General features: G+C 43.4%; 1 pseudogene; it reads left to right on the top strand.

Moving 5' to 3' along the window:
* Positions 1 to 4065: 4065 nt before the first annotated feature.
* LOC128572642 (methylsterol monooxygenase 1-like) lies at positions 4066 to 4940 on the top strand (annotated as a pseudogene).
* Positions 4941 to 16869: the final 11929 nt, after the last annotated feature.

Raw genomic sequence — 16869 nt, 5'->3', positions numbered from 1 at the left:
CATATCATGTACACATTTTCCTGCCCTTTTTTATTTTTTTGAGACAGAATCTCTGTCACCCTGGGTAGGGTGCAATGGCATCATAGCTCACAGCAACCTCAAATTCTTGGATTTGAGCAATCATCTTGTCTCAGCCTCTTAAGTAGCTGAGATTATAGGTGCCCACCACAATGCCAGAAGAGTTTTTCTGTTTTTCAGGCTGGTCTGGAATTCCTGAGCTCAAGGAATCTACCTGCTTCAGCCTCCCACAGTGCTAGATCACAAGCGTGAGACACTGAACCTGGCCCTGCACTTATCTTTTAATGCTCATTCTGAGCTCTAAGTATGCAAAACCAAACATGTCCAATGCCTTATAAGTGGACATTTGGGGGGCAGCTGTTAGTGTGGACTAAATACTGACTATCTGTTAGTGATATTAGAACCATCTAACAGCTTTAGTGGATTATCATTGACATATAAAAGCCATATATACTATGTATATAAAGTGTACTTGATGTTTTGATATACTTATATACTGTAAAATAATTACCATCATTCACCTAATTAACATATATCACCACCACCCAGAGTTTATGTGTGTGAAGAAAATGTAATTTAAAATCTACCCTCTTAGCAAATTTCAAGTCACAATACAATATTAACTATCATCCCCATTGTGTACATTAGATCACAGAATTTATTTATCATGCGTGACTGAAACTTTGTACTACTATATCAGTATCACCTCATTGCACTCTCCCTCAGTTTCCTGGCAAATAGCAGCCTACTCTCTCTTTCAGTTTGAACTTTTTTTTGAGACAGAGTCTCACTATGTCACCCTCGGTAGAGTGCTGTGGCGTCACAGCTCACAGCAACCTCAAATTCCTGGGCTGAAGCAATTCTCTTGCCTTAGCCTCCTGAGTAGCTGGGACTACAGGCACCTGCCATAACACCCGGCTATTTTTTTGTTGCAGTTATCATTGTTGTTTAGCTGGGCTGGGCCAGGTTTGAACCTGCCACCCTCAGTGCTTGTGGCTGGCCCCACAACCACTGTGCTACAGGTGCTGAGCCTCAGTTTGAGTATTTTATTGCATTTATTTTTCTGATAAGGAGTTTTGTTCTGTCATCCGGGAAGAGTGCAATGGCATCATCATAGCTCACTGCAATCTCAGACTTCTGGGCTCAAGTGATCTCACCACCTTGATTTCCCAAAGTGCTAGAGTTACAGGGCTGAGGCTAGGCACGGTGGCTCATACCTATAATCCCCACACTTTGGGAGGATTGCCTGAGGTCAAGAGTGAGACCAGCCTGAGCAAGAGTGACACCCCTATATCTACTAAAAATGTAGTAATTTAGCCATGCATGGTGTTGTGTGACTGTAGTCCCAGATGCTTGTGTAGGATTATATTTAGAAATAAACATATCCTACATCAAGCACACAAAGTGAATTCAGCGTGAGTTTAAAATGACTTGCTTTTCTTCCAGAGGCTTAAGGGACTTGGACCCCCCTGGGTCACACACAGAGTTGGCTTCCTTGGAGTTAAACATTCCACAAGTCCATTCTCTGAAGCTGTGCACCCTGTGAAGCCTGAGATCAAAGGGCATGCCGCCCTTCCTCAGAGATATGGGCCAGAGGGTTGACGTATGTTAACAACATATTGTCAGAGGTCTATAGGTACTCTGCCCTGAAGGAAGGACACAGTCATTACTTCATACTGAGTAAACTGAGTGAATGCTTGAAGATATTCTTCTATTAACTCTGTTCCCCTGTGGCTACTTTCTTCTTTGTGATCTTTCTTTAGATACCTGCTCAGAGATTAGTCAGTGTTTAGAAGAAGATGTTTACTGCAAAAGTGATTATGTTGATGTGGTAACAGGATATTTCCTTTTTAGTTAATTTCATATAGGTAAAATAAGATAATGATGAAACTAATAGATAATAGATTAAATGTGTATGTGACTAGGAAAGTATAAAGTCAAAACCTGGAATAAAGATTTTTGCTACACGCCATCTCATCTCATTTTTGTGTAGTCTGTTTCTTGATTTAATAATTACAGGAGCAAGTTTACACCCACGGCAAAGCTGCTGCTCATTCGTGTCTCCAGTCTCGCAACACTTGTGAGGCTGAGGCAGGACTATTGCTTGAACCCAGGAGTCTGAGATTGCTGTGAACTAGCCTGAATGACAGAGTAAGACTCTGTCTCAAAACAACAACAACAAAAAATTATAGGCATGAGCACTTTAACTATTTTAGATTCTACATATAAGAGAAATTATACAATAATTCCTCCTCTAGTTCTTATTTCTCTTAGCATAATGTCTTTAAATTCTATCCATGTTTTGTCACAACTAGAAGGATGTTCTCTTCTATGACTGAATAATATTCCATTGTGTGTGTGTGTGTATGTGTGTGTATGCATGGACATGTACATGCACACAAACATACACATGCACACACTACTTTTACCCATTCACACTATTTCCCCCCATTCATTCATCGAAGAACACTTATCTGTTTCCATATCTTGGCTATCGTCAATAATGCAATGATAAGATAAGAGGGGATTTATCTAACAAATGCAATCAGTGTAACCTAATTCTTTGTACCCCAAACAATGAATGAATCCCAAACCATAAAAAAAAAAAAAAAATGCAACAGTGAACATGAGGGGCAGATAGCTGGAGCTTGAAAGGAGCTTCAAAAGAGTGCTCTAGGGCACAGCCTGTGGCTCAGTGAGGAGGGCGCTGCCCCCATATACTGAGAGTGGTGGGTTCAAACCTGGCCCTGGCCAAACTGCAACAAAAAAAAAAGCTGGGTGTTGTGGCGGGCGCCTGTAGTCCCAGCTACTTGGGAGGCTGAGGGAAGAGAATCGCCTAAGCCCAAGCGCTGGAGGTTGCTGTGAGCTGTGATGCTACAGCACTCTACTGAGGGAGACAAAGTGAGACTCTTTCTCTAAAAAACAAAATCCCAAAAAAGAGTGTTCTACACTGAGCTAGGGTAGGAGGGATGATGTTGAAATGCCACAAATATTGTTGTCTGAACAAAGTTCTGTCTTTCTCTTGAATGGATAATTTTCATTTTCTTTTCCTGTGGGTTTGGCAAATTGCAGAATTGTGAAAGCATTGATTATAGCTGTTTTACTAATATGTTCATCATTTTTCAGAGGAAAAGTGGGTTTATTGTAGTTTGCACCCAGCAATATCAGTAACTAATTTCTATATTCAATATCGCAGTTTTAAGGACCTTGCTGAAAAATCAAGTAACAAAATGATGGGCAGGAGACTGAACCTCTGCCTCATGGAGCTTATCATTTAGCCAAAATACTAAAAACCTGTGTTCTTTTTATGACGTGTTCATTAGAGAAGTTCAGAATCTAGAAATTTATATAGTATTTGTGGACTATAAGAATCTTGAAATATTCGAAAGCTTCTCTAAGTTTATAATTTCCAATATAATAAGTGAATGTTCACCTGGAATTAACTTAGCAAGAAAAAGACTTCAACAAAAAGGAATAGCCTGTGCCTGGGTTGGAGCTGGAGTGGAAATAAGATGTCAGACATTGTACTTGGTATGGTTTTTCTTCCACATACTAAGCAGGGAAAGTTATTACTACAAATATATTGGGGGGGTTTGTTTGTTTGTTTGTTTGTTTGTTTGTTTGTTTGTTTTGAGACAGAGCCTCACGCTGTGCCCTAGGTAGAATGCCCTGGCTTCCTAGATCACAGCAACCTTAAACTCACCTGGGCTCAAGTGATCCCCTTGCCTCAGCCTCTTAAGTAGCAGGGGACTACAGGTGCCTGCCACATGTTTGGCTAGTTTTTCTATTTTTTCAACAGAGATGGTGTCTCACTCTTGCTCAGTCTGATCTCAAACTCCTGAGCTAAGGTGATCTGCCCCGCCTCCTAGAGCACTAGGATTATAGGTGTGAGCCACCGTAGTACCTGCCCAGAAATATATTGTTTTGAAGGAAATATTAGCATACATGAATGCATTTTTAGGCAAAAATTAACAGAATTGGTGATTGGGCCCTGCAGTCAGCTCATGACTGGCTAGAATTACAAGGCTGTCTGCACAGATCTGAAAAATGGCAGCAAATGAAAGTGTTGGCATCCCTAGCCTGGCTTCCTTGGTGGTGGAGTATGTAGATATTGCCTTTACCTGAGAACCCCTTGCAAGAGCCATTTTAAAATGCTTGGAACTATATGCCCGATAATTACACAAAGTTCCGGATTGCAACCTGGGGAACTCTCATAGTTCATGAAGTCCTCTATTTCTTGTTCTGTTTACCTGGATTTTTATTTCAATTTATTCCTCACATGAAGACATATAAAATTCAGAAGGATAAACCAGAAACATTGGAAAACCAATAGGAGTGCTTTAAAGTACTTCTCTTTAATCACTTTTGTATCCAGCTGCCTTTGATTTGTGGAAACTATTATTTCACAGAGTATTTCAATATTCCTTATGACTGGGAAAGAATGCCAAGATGGTGTATGCTTTTGGCAAGAAGCTTTGGCTGTGCCATCATTGAGGATCCTTGGCACTATTGCGTACACAGCACCACAAAAGAATATACAAGTATATTCATAAAGTTCATCATAAGTTTCAGTCTCCATTTGGAATGGAAGCTGAATATACACATCCTTTGGAAACCCTGATTCTTGGAACTGGATTTGTCATGGGAATCACACTTTTGTGTGATCAAGTGATTCTTCTTTGCGCATGGGTGACCATTCATTTGATAGAGACCACTGATGTCCATAGCGGTTATGATATTCCTCTCAACCCTTTAGAGCTCATCCCCTTCTATGCAGCTCTCGGCACCATGATTTCCACCACATGAACTTCCTCGGGAAGTATGCATCAACATTCACCTGGTAGGACAGAATTTTTGGAACAGATTCTCAGTTTCATGCCTATTACGAAAAGATGAAGAAGTGTGAGAAAAAAACTGAATAGATTATCTCATGTAAATCTTCCAGAAGAAAAAAACGTTTTCCCGAAATGAAGCTGGTAGCTACTAACATTGCGCCCAGGGAGCAGAAATACACATGGGTCACGGCTACTAAGTGATGGAAAGAACATTAACAACCTGGAATTATCTTCCTACTGGGAACTTTTTCTACTTTACATACAAGTTCTATATTTGTAGAAATAAATATATATTTAAGTAGTGTTTTCATGAAGATTTAAAGGCCAAGTTGCTAAACTTAACAAAAAGAGTTTTTTGTTTTTTTTTTGTAGAGACAGAGTCTCACTTTATGGCCCTCGGTAGAGTGCCATGGCCTCACACAGCTCACAGACAGCAACCTCCAACTCCTGGGCTTAAGCGATTCTCCTGCCTCAGCCTCCCGAGCAGCTGGGACTACAGGCGCCCGCCACAACGCCCGGCTATTTTTTGTTGTTGTTGCAGTTCAGCCGGGGCCGGGTTTGAACCCGCCACCCTCAGTATATGGGGCCGGCGCCTTACTGACTGAGCCACAGGCGCCACCCCAACAAAAAGAGTTTTAAATAATGGAAAAAGTATTCTGTGTTTTTCCCCCAGTAATATCACAGAACTAAAGTTGACATTAGGCTTCAAATCTTTTAGACATATACTGGTAATTTTGGCATTATACTTAACTTTATAAATTTTTTTTTTTTTTTGTGGTTTTTGGCCGGGGCTGGGTTTGAACTCACCACCTCCGGCATATGGGACTGGCGCCCTACTCCTTGAGCCACAGGCGCCACCCTTTTATAAATATTTTTAAGAATTTGCCTAAAGATAAAAATACCAAGACCCCATATACTGGGAGTTGAAGGTTCAAACCCGGCCCCGGCCAAACTGCAACAAAAGATATCTGGGCGTTGTGTCCCAGCTACTTGAGAGGCTGAGGCAAGAGAGTCGCTGAAGCCCAAGAGCTGGAGGTTGCTATGAGCTGTGATGCCACGGCACTCTACCCAGCGCGACCAAGTGAGACTCTGTCTCCAATAAATAAATAAATAAATAAATAAATAAATAAATAAAATGTCAAAAGATAAGTATTGATGAGCATGTGGAGAAAAGGGAAAGGGAATGCTTGCATGTTGTTGGTGGGCATGTAAATTCATACACTACCCCCAAACTATTTGAAGTTCTTTAAAAATTATAATTTAGAGGCCAGATGCGGTGGCTCAGGCCTGTGATCCTTGAACTTTGGGAGGCCAAGGTGGGTGGATTTACTGGGTTCCCAGGTTTGAGACCAGCCTGAGCCAGAGGGAGACCTTGTCTTTAAAAATGCCTGTAGTGGCTCGGTAGCAGCCACATACATCAAGGGGAGGGTCAGAAGCCGGCCCAAGCCAGCTGGACAACAACAACAACTGCAACAAGAAATGGCCGGGTGTTGTGGCAGGCATGTATAGTCCCAGGTACTTGGGAGGCTCAGGCAAGAGAATCGCTTGAGCCCAAGAGTTTGAGGTTGCTGTGAGCACCTCAAAGTAGAGTGCTGTGGCAACAAAATGATACTGTCTCAAAAAACAAAAAATTTATAATTTAATTTTCCTCAAAATATTACAAAAATAAAAACTATTTAAAAAATTGCCTGGCATGGTGGCTATACTTGTAATCCTAGCACTCTGGGAGGCCCAGGCGGGTGGAAAAATAGCCAGGTGTTGTGGCGGGCACCTGTAGTCCCAGCTACTTGAGAGGCTGAGGTAAGAGAGTCTCTTGAACCGAAGAGTTTGAGGTTGCTGTGAGCTATGATGTCACAGTACTCTACCAAGGGTGACAAAGTGGGACTCTGTCTCCAAAAAAAAAAATTAAAACTGCAATATAACTAAGCAATATTCATTTTTCTGTATATCAATTTTTTGTATTTTCTATATTTCTGTTTTTTTTATCTTTTCTGTATTTCTGTATTTCATATGTCAAAAGAAAATACAATCAGTATCTTGAAGAAATATCTGTACTGTAATGTATTTTGTAAAACTATTCACAATATCCAAGGTATGGATTTTTTAGAGACCAGACTGAACAAGAGTGAGACCCCATTTTCATTAAAAATAGAAAATAGCTGGGCAGCACGTGTGGCTCAGTGGGTAGGGCGCCGTACCCGTATACCAAGGGTAGTGGGTTTGAACCTGGCCCCAGCAAAATTGCAACAACAACAACAACAAAAATAGCCTGGCATTGTGGCATGTGCCTGTAGTCCCAGTTTCTTGGGAGGCTGAGGCAAGAGAAACACCTAAGCCCAGGAGTTGGAGGTTGCTGTGAGTTGTGACGCCACAGCACTCTACCTAGGGCAATAAAATGAGACTCTGTCTCTAAAAAAAAAAAAAAAAAAAGCTAGGAAATAACAACTGGCATTGTGGTGGGTTCCTATAGTCCCAGCTACCGGGGAGACTATGGCAAGAGGATTGCCTAAGTCCAAGAGTTGGAGGTAGCTGTGAGTTATTATGATTCCACAGTACTCTACTTAGGGCAACAGAGTGAGACTATCTGAATGAATAAATAAATAAATACATAAAGAAACAAAATTTTTTTTTTTTTTTTTGGCCGGGGCTGGGTTTGAACCCACCACCTCCGGCCCTACTCCTTGAGCCACAGGCACCATCCGAAACAAAAATTTTTAAAAGTGGAGGGGAACCGTGGCATTTCAAACAACTTGATGGACCTGGAGGACAGTATGTTAAGTGAAGTAAGCCAGGAACAAAAGGACAAATAAAATACCACATGATCTCATATGCGGAATCTAAAAAATTGAACTCATAGAAACAGAGTAGAATGTTGGCTACCTGGAGATCAAGAAGAGGAATTGAGGAGAATTGGTCAAATGCTATAAAATTTCAATTTGATACAAGGAATACAGTCAAGAGATCTATAGTAGAACACGAGAACTATAGTTACTAACAGTGTATTATTGTATTCTTGAAAACCAATGAGAGTAGATTTTATGTGTTATTGCCACAACAAATGATAAATATGTGAGTCAATATATCAATGCACTTGTTAATTAGCTCCAATCTGCTATTTCATAAATACATATATACTCTTTCAAAGTATCATGTTGTAAAAATAAATATATACAATTTTTATTTCTCAATTTAAAATGCAGGGTGGACATAAAGTATGCAATTTAACTTTTATTTCTAGTCTGTATGTGTGTGTAAACACACACACACACCCATATACACATATACACATATATAGGTTAAAGCTGATGAAATCTATGAAAGCCAAGGTGAGTTAAATAAGCTTACAGGATACAAGATCAATATAGAAAAATCATTGTACTTCTATTTACTAGCCATAAACAAAATAAAATTATGAAAAAACAATTACAGTGGTGTGAAAAATATGAAATACTTGGCTTGGCACCTGTAGCTTAGCAGCTAGGGCGCCAGCCACATACACCAGAGCTGGTGGGTTTGAATTCAGCCCAGGCCCGCCAAACAACTATAACCAAACAAATAGCCAGGTGTTGTGGTGGGCGCCTGCAGTCCCAGCTACTTGGGAGGCTGAGAATTGCTTAAGCCCAAGAGTTTGAGGTTGCTGTGAGCTGTGATGCTATGACAGCACTCTACTGAGGGTGATATAGTGAGACTCTGCCTCAAAAAAAAAAAAAAAAGAAGAAGAAGAAGAAGTACTTGAAAGACTTAGTGGTCTACTTGGTAGAAGATATCCACAGAATTGTAAAGCAAACAGGATCTGACACCCTTAACCTGAGTTCAGATTCCACGTAGTGTCCAAGGCTATGGGGCAGAGAAGGATGGAGACATAAGAAGTCAGGAGGACATAACAGGAGTGGATCTGGCAGTGTTCCCAGCCTAATGATTACCCTGCACAGCCAGGTCACACCACAGCCTCTCCTGTCCAGCAAACAGACTCATACTGCTTCCAATGCTTTCTATTAACACCAGTAGCCTGTGGCACCTGTGGCTCAAGGAGTAGGGCGCAGGCCCCATATACCGAAGGTGGTGAGTTCAAACCCGACCCCAGCCAAAAACTGCAAAAAAAAGAAAAAAGAAAAAGAAAAACACCAGTAGCCTCTCCCACACCTTCCAGTAAAGGAAAGAGAACAGGCACCACTCTAATAGCTGGGATCGACGCTGGACTTCAGGCAGCTGCTGCATTGCCCATTCACACTACATCTGTTCTCTTGCCATAAATGAGTTCTTGAATATTCACAGATTCACCCCTCTTATACATAAGAGTTGTCCCCTGGATACAGTTGGCAATATTTGCTCTTTTGCAGGCAGGAAGGATTTTAGAAAAGCAGTCCCTGTGTTACTCTCAAGACAGATGGCTGTAGAAACAGGTAAGTACAAAGAGACTTGTAGTCAAAAAAAAAAAAAAAAAAAAAAGGCACTTATTCCCCTGCATACAATTGACGTGTTCCAGATTCAGACGGGAGTGTCCATTAAGAATGGACCCGCTATTTTCCTCTAAACTTTGCTTCTACAGATGAAGAGGACATCCTCATGTGGCAAAAACTCCAATGTGTTTCCAAATCAGCTCCTGTTGGTAGAGTATTCTTTCCTCAACTCTTTTGTCTTCTTTTTCTCCATTCCTTTACTGTACTTAAAAGTATCTGGGGTAGCTGCACAACCATATTATTAAATGGCAAGTGACTGTATGGACTCATGGAGTCCCTGATGGAATCCCATGGAGATTAAGTGGAGGCAAATACCGGTTCTATAAAGAGACTCCCTGAGGTGGGTGGATTGCCTGAGTTTAGGAGTTAGAGACCAGCATGAGCCAGAGCGAGACCTCCTCTCTAAAAAAAATAGCCAGGCATTGTGGTGGGTGCCTGTAGTCCCAGCTACTTGGGAGGCTGAGGCAAGAGAATCACTTAAACCCAAGAGTTTGAGATTGCTGTGAGCTATGATGCCAGGGGCACTCTACTGAGGGCAACAGAGTGAGACTCTGTCTCAAAAAAAAAAAAAAAATACGAATATGAAAAATAGGACTGGGAGACCCCTCTGGGGTGAGCCGGCAAGGAGATGGGGAGAGACGAGCCAGGAAGACGGAGCTGGGGAATCAGGAGAGCAGATCCCAGTGGAGGGTGGAAATGTTCCAGCTCAGCTGCCCCCTGGCCCTGCCTCCAACCACACACTCCAGTTCCCTCTCCCTGAGTCCCTGCTTGTCCCTGCCCCCCGGGTGGTCCCAGGCAAGTCTCTGATTGGCCTTTCCTGTCTGGGCTGGGCTGTGAGTGTCACTTGGGGGCTCCCTTTCAGAAGGCACCACCTGGCAGTGGGCAGTGCTGAGTCCTGTGGTCTCCCAGTCCTGGGAAACAGCCTTTGCCATAGCCTGCTGTGCTCTCTCTCCAGGTCTCTCAGAAGACCTTAGAGGGCAGCTCAGAGGTCTGGGAAGTGTCCCTTCTCAGAGTATGTCTCTACTGCTCCCACCTGTACCTCAGTGTCCTCCTCTGAGAGATGAGTGGCTGGCAGCAAGGTCACCATGGGGAGGATGCTGTCTCCCTCCTCTGTCCTGGGTCTCTGGTGCCTCCCTCCTGGGGGTGGCAGTCCAGCATCTCTGAAAGACCCAACAAGAAGGCAGCCCCTGTGACAACCCCCAGGAAGGAGAAAAACCAGTTGTGCTGTGAGGGTGAGGGTGGTGGCAGCCCTGAGAACCTGGATGGGGAGGAGGTGGGCCCTCCAGGATGCCATCTTCATGGGTGCCTCAGACCCAGTGTATGGACAAGAAGCTGCTGGCCATGCTGGCCACCCATACCATTTGCTTCTGCTGCCCAGTCACTGGCAACACCACTCCTCCCAGATCCTGGCCAAAGAACTACAAGGATTTCTAGGGAGGGCATCGCATCATGGTATCAAGTTGGGCCTGATGGCAGTCGCAGTGCTAGGGTGGTTGGGAGGAGGTGGGGGTGAGGCCGGGGGCAGGGCCTGTGGTTCAGTCCTCCCACCTAAGCATCCACCTGTAGCTGCAGCATCAGGCGTAGAGCCTGTTCATGGAGAACATGGTGCCCCCAGTCCTCAGCCACTTTACCTGTGTGGTGGAGAACAAGGTTGGCAGCATCAGGCAGTATGTGCTGGGTAAGTACCAAAGGCAGGGGCAGGTGGTAGAAAGGCCCAGCCCCCACCCACCCGCACTATCCTCATGAGTCCATTCTGCACACAGGGTTGGCAGCCATGTGGACAGGGGTGCCGGGCAGTAAGGTGGAGTCCACCGCAAGGTGTACAGTGACTTATCAGGTGGAGGTAAGCAGCAGCAAGGTGGGCCCAATCATGTCCCCTATCTCACCATGCTCAAGGTCAGCACTTCCACTGGCTGGGTGTGCGGGTGAGGGCAGGCTGGGGCCCCAGCTCACTGAAATCTATCAGCCTTACTGAACTTTTGGAGTAGCCTATGAAAAACAAAGTTATGGCACCAGCCAGGAGACAAAATCCTCGCAGTGATCAGTTCTTCTTTTTCTTCTTTTTTTTGAGACAGAATCTCACTCTGTTGCCCTGGGTAGTGTTGGGCCCTGCCATGTGCCTGAGGCCTAGTGCAACTTCCTGAGCTTGACCAGAAGTAGATCCATCGAGCTACTTCCGCGTAGCAATGACTCAGCAAGGCCCGGCCTGAAACTGCCTCTACCTAAATACAGCCAACGTGGTACCATGCCATTGGCCCAACCCTGTTTTACCACCCATCACACCATTTCACATACCTCATCCCCCGCCTCTTTTCCCCAGCCCTTCCCCGCGCCCTATATAAGCGGCTCCTTGACGCAATAAAGTTGAGATCCTGACATCCTGCTTCGACAGACTCCTGGCTCCGTGTGTTCCTGTTGGAGCCGCCTACATTCGCCATCCCGCTCAGCCTCTGGGACGAGATCGGGCTGGCCCCGATCTTCCCTCAACTGCGACTGCCGGAGGACCCAGCAGGTAGAGTGCCTTGGCATCATCATAGTTCACAGTAACCTCAGTCTTTGGGGCTCAAGCTATCCTCTTGCCTCAGCCTCCAAAGCAGTTGTGACGATAAGCACCCACCATGACACCCAGCTAGTTTTTCTATTTTTAGTAGAGACAGGGTCTTGCTCTAGCTCAGGCTAGTCTCAAACTCCTGAGCTCAGGCAATCCACCTGCCTCAGCCTCCCAGAGTGCTAGGATCACAGGGTGTGAGTTACTGTGCTTGGCCTAGGAAATTAACTTTTAAAAGCACGGTGTCTTCCTGAATTCATGCAGGTAAAATGTCAACACATCATTTTTATACACTAAATTTTGATAAGTGTAATCACTTAACACTTTTTATATGAAGTTAGAGTAAAAGCCTTCATAGAATGTAGTGCAGTAAAATCTATAGTCATTTCCATGGTACTATCTCAATGTCTCTTGCTGAGGAGATGGTGAATTCTAAACAATTCCCGGAACCTAATAGTAATAATAATAATAATAATAATATCATTATGATTTTGAGACAGAGTCTTGTTTTGTTGCCCTTGGTAGAGTGCTGTGGCATTACAGCTCACAGCAACCTCAAACTCTTGGGCTTAAGCGATTCTCTTGCCTAATTCTCCCAAGTAGCTGGAACTACAGGTGCCCGCCACAATGCCTGGATATTTTTAGAGATGGGGCCTTGCTCTGGCTCAGGCTGGTCTTGAACATGTGAGTTCAGGCAATCCACTTGCCTTGGCCTCTCATAGTGGTAAGATTACAGGCGTGAGCCACCTCGCCCAGCCCTCTTAATATTATTTGTTGAAATTAGGAATAAATTCTGCTCCATGGAATTACCACTCAGTTGCCATTTGAGCCATATCCTACTATTATAGATTCTCAAAAGTGTCTCATTTCTATGCTTCTCTTGTACCTTGATCTCCTTCCTTTGCTGATAAAGATGTACTCACATTCAAGTCTTAGTTTGAAGAAACAGTTCTGGAAAGAAGATTTTCCTGTGTTTAGGACTATATATCTCCCTATATTTGCCCTCTTTGATTCAGATCTTGTACCACCCTGCACTCTTTCAGACTGTACATTTTATGGGAGTGGAACTGGGTCTGCTCCTACTGTGTCTTCATTATATCTAAGGTATCACTTGTCACTTGTTAAGCATTCAACAAATGTTTTAAGTGAATCAGTGATCATTGAACATTGAAGTGCAACTTGAATCATGGTGATATCAGGGATAAGATTATTTTATTTTATTTTATGACAGAGTCTCATTATGTCGCCCTCAGTAGAGTGCCATGGTGTCACAGCTCATAGCAACCTCCAACTCTTGGCCTTAAGTGATTCTCTTGCCTCAGTCTCCCAAGTAGCTGGGACTACAGGCACCCAGCATAACACCTGGCTATTTTTTTGTTGCAGTTGTCATTGCTGTTTAGCTGGCCCGGGCTGGGCTTGCACCTGCCACCCTCGGTGTATGTGGCTGGCACCATAACAGCTGTTATGGGCGCCGAGCCAATAAGAGCATTTTAATAATGCAATAAAAATGAAAGTGAGAATTTAGAAATCTGCTTTGAGCATCATTTTGTTTTATAATTGTAATCTAAAATGAAATAAAGACTATATAAGAGAATATCCATCAATTATTCTACCCTTATACTTATATGTAAAAATGAGAGCCTCTATGTTGTTCATAGCAGTTACAAGAAAAGTTACAAAAGTATATTTAAATAAAGCTGGATCCTTAAGAGCAAGTAATTATGTATATTTGGATGCAGTTGGCAACTACACTTGTTTTTTAATGCTTTGCTCAATTAGTCTCTATTTTTTCTCTTTAACTTCTCCCTTTTATGCAAGTATGCAATTTTAACTGCCAATATGCCTTATTCTTTTTTCTTTCCATATTCCTTATTCTCCTTAAATGCTGAAGCTGCCACATTCCCCTTCAGAAAAATAGCCACATTTTTCCTGATCACATTTGCAAACTATGGCTTAATAAACTTCTATGGTTTGAGACCTTTGCCTCAGTCACTTATTCTGGGTTAGCAAACCTATGTGTCCCTTGTCACATAGTAAATGGACATTGGCCATCAATTTCTAGAGTGTAATAGTCTGCTTTTTCCTAACATTTTCTAATTTGAGGCTGTTCTCTCTGAAAGGATCTAAGTCCCTAGGAGTTCTTCTCTTTTTGGTTTCTACTCAAATATCATATCAAATGGAGCAAAAGTTTTTGTTAGCTACTGCTTGTTCTTCCTCTTTCTTGGAAAACTAAACATTTTTATTTGCCATTTATATAAACTGTGTTGGCTCAGCACCAGTAGCCACATACACTAAAGGTGGTGGGTTTGAACCTGGCCCGGGCCAGCTAAACAACTGCAACCAAAAAAATAGCCGCATTGTGGGGGGTGCCTGTAGTCCCAGCTACTTGAGAAGCTGAGGCAGGAGAATCACTTAAGCCCAGGAGTTGGAGGTTGCTGTGAGCTGTGACGCCACAGTAGTCTACCAGGGGTGACATAGTCTGACTCTGTATCAAAAAAAGAAAAAAATAGGACTAACTGGTCCCGTAAGATATAAATTGTGTTCAACACTGTCTGGATCTTTACTGTCTTGTGGCTGTTTTCAGAATAAAGTGTTTTGAAGTATGTATTCATTCATTGTACGTTTTTTTTTTTTTTGGAGACAGGGTCTCACTACGTTGCCCTCTGTAGGATGCCATGGCATCACAGCTCACAACAACCTCAAACTCTTGGGCTTAAGTGATTCTCTTGCCTCAGCCTCCCAAGTAGCTGGGACTACAAGGACCCGCCACAACACCTGGCTATTTTTTTGTTGCAGTTGTCAGTGCTGTTTAGCAGGCCCGGGCTGGGCTCAAGCCTGCTAGCCTCAGTGCATGTGGTTGGCGCCATAACCACTGTGTTATGGGTGCCGAGCATCATTGGACATTTTAATCAGTAATTATATTCTATGGTTTATCTCCAATTAATACATTCAATTTTTTTTTTTTATTGTTGGGGATTCATTGAGGGTACAATATAATACATTTAATTTTGTCACTCTAAGTCTGTAGCCTAAATATTGTATATAAAGAATTAAAGTGGGTCATACAAAATTTCTTATGGTTCTAGGGCCCTAAAATTTCAACAACAAATATTGCTGAAACTGAGTTTTTGTCTTATAAAAATAATTTGAATTTGCTAGGTATGTAGCAGTATTTCCATTAGATTTTTTTTTTTTTTGTAGAGACAGAGTCTCACTGTACCGCCCTCAGGTAGAGTGCCGTGGCGTCACACGGCTCATAGCAACCTGTAACTCTTGGGCTTACGCGATTCTCTTGCCTCAGCCTCCCGAGTAGCTGGGACTACAAGCGCCCGCCACAACGCCCGGCTATTTTTTTTTTGTTGTTGCAGTTTGGCCAGGGCTGGGTTTGAACCCGCCACCCTCGGCATATGGGGCCGGCGCCCTACTCACTGAGCCACAGGCGCCGCCTCCATTAGATTTTTTGATCCACTAGAAATAGGTATGGAAATAATGTGATCTACTTTATTTGGCTTAAAATGCCACTAGGATAGTTGGAATTGGTTATTGAAAATGAAAGCACAATAATGAACAATTTTAAAGTATTTTGAATAGTACTATCCCTATATGTGATAGGTTTTATTATAAACCATCTCTACTATTATGCAAGATGTTTGCATTTCTATCATAGTATTTAAATAAAGCACAGAAACCTTTGAATAAAAATGGTAACATGTTGTATACCAGCGCTGTTTCATAAGAAAAGAAGACAATTATCTTCCTGCACATTGTAATGAATTTTGAGGATCATCACATCTAGGTTTGAAAATTGCAGGTAAATGAGTAGAGGATAGTGCAGCATTAGAATTGGGAAGAGAGCACTCTAAATGTGTCCCCAAGTATGGACAGTAGTGCTACCAAAAGTCTTTTTTTTTTTTTTTTGTAGAGACAGAGTCTCACTTTATGGCCCTCGGTAGAGTGCCGTGGCCTCACACAGCTCACAGCAACCTCCAACTCCTGGGCTTAAGTGATTCTCTTGCCTCAGCCTCCCAAGTAGTTGGGACTACAGGCGCCCGCCACAATGCCCGGCTATTTTTTGGTTGCAGTTTTGGTAGGGGCCGGGTTTGAACCCGCCACCCTCGGTATATGGGGCCGGCGCCTTACCGACTGAGCCACAGGCGCCGCCCCCAAAAGTCTTTTTTTTTGTAGAGACAGAGTCTCACTTTATGGCCCTCGGTATTGTGCTGTAGCCTCACACAGCTCACAGCAACCTCCAACTCCTGGGCTTAAGCGATTCTCTTGCCTCAGCCCCCCGAGTAGCTGGGACTATAGGTGCCCGCCACAATGCCCGGCTATTTTTTGGTTGCAATTTGGCTGGGGCCGGGTTCGAACCCACCACCCTTGGTATATGGGGCCCGCGCCCTACCGACTAAGCCACAGACGCTGCCAAAAGTCTTTTTTTTTTTGAGACAGAGTCACACTATGTTGCCTTCTGTAGAGTGCTGTCATGTCACAGCTCACAGTAAACTCAAACTCTTGGCTTAAGAGATTCTCTTGCCTCAGCCTCCTAAGTAGCTGGGACTACAGGCACCTGCCACAATCCCCGGCTATTTTTTGTTGTACTTGTCATTGTTGTTTGGCAGGCCTGGGGAACCCGCTAGCTCTGGTGTATGTGGCTGGCACCCTAGTCACTGAGCTACAGGCATTAAGCCACTACCAAAAGTCTTTGCGCATGATTATCTCTGTTGGTATTACTGAGAAATGCCATCCTGACCTAAGGACACCATTGAATTTTCCTAAAACTCTGTGAGTTAGAGAAATATGTCTCCTATATGTTGAATGTAGAATGGCCCCTGGATTGAGAGAGTGTGCTCTACGGCCACCACACCATCAGGTTGTTCCCTGTGTGATGGCCAGACCCCACATCCAAGGGCTGAAGTTCTACTCAGGCATGGGCCAGAGACTGGCCAGGCCCTTATCAGACACTGCTCATGATGAACTCCACACCTCTTGTTACCTAGTCCAGCCCTGA

Source organism: Nycticebus coucang, chromosome 20 (assembly GCF_027406575.1).
Source record: "Nycticebus coucang isolate mNycCou1 chromosome 20, mNycCou1.pri, whole genome shotgun sequence".
Taxonomy (NCBI): domain Eukaryota; kingdom Metazoa; phylum Chordata; class Mammalia; order Primates; family Lorisidae; genus Nycticebus; species Nycticebus coucang.
This window is presented reverse-complemented; position numbering and strand designations above follow the sequence as displayed.